Raw genomic sequence first — 3266 nt, 5'->3', positions numbered from 1 at the left:
GGACCATTTTCACTGAGAGGACGGACGGTAGCCATTGACAACGGTGATCCCCCAACATACAGCTTGCCATGGAAAGGGGTAAGAATGATTGGATGAAAGCAGTAAGAAAGCAGAGATTCAAAAGGAACACAGTATCTTCATGCGCTTATCTGGAATTTCCACAAATGAATTACATAAGTATCTCTATCTCTATTTTATGCTTTATTTATCTTTATATTCGAAAACCATTATAACCATTAGAATCTGCCTGACTGAGATTTACAAGATGACCATAGCTTACTTCATACCGACAATCTTCGTGGGATCGACCCTTACTCACGTAAGGTTTATTACTTGGACGACCCAGTGCACTTGCTGGTTAGTTATGCGAAGTTGTGAAAAAGAGTGATATTACAATTGTGCGTACCAAGTTGTTGGTGCCATTGAGATCACAATTTCGTGCACCAAGTTTTTGGCACCATTGCTGGGGATTGTTTGAGTTTGGACAACTGACGGTTCATCTTGTTGCTCAGATTAGGTAATTTTCTTTTCAAAAAAGTTTTCAAAAATATTTCAAAATTTTTTTTCTCTTTTTTGTTTTTACAAAAATAATTTTCAAAAAAATCCAAAAAAATTAATAAAATCATAAAAATCAAAAAAATATTTTTTATTTCTTGTTTGAGTCTAGTGTCAATTTTTAAGTTTGGTGTCAATTGCATGTTTTTAAAATTTGTGCATTTTTTCGAAAAATTCATGCATTGCATTCTTCATGATCTTCAAGTTGTTCTTGACAAGTCTTCTTGTTTGATCTTCATATTTTCTTGTTTTGTGTCTTTTCTTGTTTTTCATATGCATTCTTGAATTCATAGTGTCTAAGCATTAAAAATTTCTAAGTTTGGTGTCTTTCATGTTATTCTTTTCTTGAAAATTTTTCAAAAATAAGTTCTTGATGTTCATCTTGATCTTCAAAGTGTTCTTGGTGTTCATCTTGACATTCATAGTGTTCTTGCATGCATCATGTGTTTTGATTCATAATTTTCATGTTGTGAGTCATATTTGTGTTTTTCTCTCTCCTCATTAAAAATTCAAAAATAAAAAATATCTTTCCCTTATTTTACTCATAAATTTCAAAATCTTTGAGTTGACTTAGTCAAAAATTTTTAAAATAAGTTGTTTCTTGTTAGTCAAGTCAAGATTTCAATTTTAAAAAATCCTATCTTTTCAAAATCTTTTTCAAAATTCAAATCTTTTTCATTTTTCTTCTATATTTTCGAAAATTTTTAAAATCTTTTTCTTATCTTTACTTCATAATTTTCGAAAACTTTACTAATAATTAATGTGATTGATTCAAAAATTTGAAGTTTGTTACTTTCTTGTTAAGAAAGGTTCAATCTTTAAATTCTAGAATCATATCTTTTAGTTTCTTGTTAGTCAAGTAATCAATTTTAATTTTAAAAATCAAATCTTTTTAATTTCCTTTTCAAATCTTTTTCAAAATAAATTTCAATCATATCTTTTCAAACATATCTTTTTCAAAAATTAATTTCAAAAATCTTTTCTAACTTCCTATCTTTTTTATTTTCAAATCTTTTTCAACTAACTAATTGACTTTTTGTTTGTTTCTTATCTTTTTCAAAACCACCTAACTACTTTCCTCTCTCTAATTTTCGAAAATCACTTTTCTCTTTTTCAAAATTCTTTTTAATTAACTAATTGTAACAAATTTTAATTTTAATTTTATTTCTTCTCTTAATTTTCGAAAATCACTAACTTTTTTTCCTCAAAAATAATTTTCGAAATTCTCTCCCTCTCATCTCTTTCTATTTATTTATTCATTTACTAACACTTCTCCTCATCTCAAAATTCGAACCCTCTCTTCTCCTCTGTGTTCGAATTTTTCTCTTCTCCTTCTCTTCTTCTTATTTTCTTCTACTCACATAAAGGAATCTCTCTACTGTGGTAAAGAGGATCCCTATTATTATTTTTGTCCCTTCTTTTTCATATGAACAGGAGCAAGGACAAGAACATTCTTGTTGAAGTAGATCCTGAACCTGAAAGGACTCTGAAGAAGAAACTAAGAGAAGCTAAAATACAACAATCCAGAGAAAACCTTACAGAAATTTTTGAAAAAGAAGAGGAGATGGCAGCTGAAAATAATGACAACAATAATAATGCAAGGAGGATGCTAGGTGATTATACTACACCTACTTCCAATTTTTATGGAAGAAGCATCTCAATCCCTGCCATTGGAGCAAACAATTTTGAGCTGAAGCCTCAACTAGTTGCTCTAATGCAACAGAACTGCAAGTTTCATGGACATCCATCAGAAGATCCCTATCAGTTTTTAACTGAGTTCTTGCAGATCTGTAATACTATTAAGACTAATGGAGTAGATCATGAAGTCAACAGGCTCATGCTTTTCCCTTTTGTTATAAGAGACAGAGCTAGAACATGGTTGGACTCACAACCTAGAGATAGCCTGGACTCTTGGGATAAGCTGGTCACGGCCTTCTTGGCCAAGTTCTTTCCTCCTCAAAAGTTGAGCAAGCTTAGAGTGGATGTTCAGACCTTCAGGCAAAAAGATGGTGAATCCTTCTATGAAGCTTGGGAAAGATACAAGCAGTTGACCAAAAAGTGTCCTTCTGACATGCTTTCAGAGTGGACCATTTTGGATATATTCTATGATGGTCTATCTGAGCTTTCCAAGATGTCACTGGACCATTCTGCAGGTGGATCCATTCACCTAAAGAAAACACCTGCAGAAGCTCAAGAACTCATTGACATGGTTGCAAATAACTAATTCATGTACACCTCTGAGAGGAATCCTGTGAGTAATGAGACGCCTCAAAGGAAGGAAGTTCTTGAAATTGATGCTCTGAATGCCATATTGGCTCAGAATAAAATGGTTACTCAACAAGTCAACATGATTTCTCAGAGTCTGAATGGATTACAAAATGCATCCAACAGTACTAAAGAAGCATCTTTTGAAGAAGAAGTTTATGATCCTGAGAACCCTGCAATGGCAGAGGTGAATTACATGGGTGAACCCTATGGAAACACCTATAATCCCTCATGGAGAAATCATCCAAATTTCTCATGGAAGGATCAACAAAAGCCTCAACAAGGCTTTAATAATGGTGGAAGAAACAGGTTTAGCAATAGGAAGCCTTTTCCATCATCTTCTCATCAACAGACAGAAAATTCTGAGCAGAGCCCCTCTAGCTTAGCAAACATAGTCTCTGATCTATCTAAGGCCACTTTAAGTTTCATGAATGAAACAAGGTCCT

At 32.7% G+C, this 3266-nt stretch overlaps 1 non-coding gene across 1 annotated transcript; it reads right to left on the bottom strand.

Moving 5' to 3' along the window:
• Positions 1–2524: 2524 nt before the first annotated feature.
• LOC127746101 (small nucleolar RNA R71) lies at positions 2525–2632 on the bottom strand. Its single transcript, XR_008007721.1, has one exon. It is a non-coding gene; the product is annotated as a small nucleolar RNA R71 (small nucleolar RNA).
• Between the last annotated feature and the right edge of the window lie 634 nt (positions 2633–3266).

The sequence above is a fragment of the Arachis duranensis genome, chromosome 3 (genome assembly GCF_000817695.3).
Source record: "Arachis duranensis cultivar V14167 chromosome 3, aradu.V14167.gnm2.J7QH, whole genome shotgun sequence".
Lineage (NCBI taxonomy): Eukaryota > Viridiplantae > Streptophyta > Magnoliopsida > Fabales > Fabaceae > Arachis > Arachis duranensis.
The sequence above is the reverse complement of the archived record's forward strand: the minus strand, read 5'-3'. Positions and strand labels throughout refer to the sequence as shown.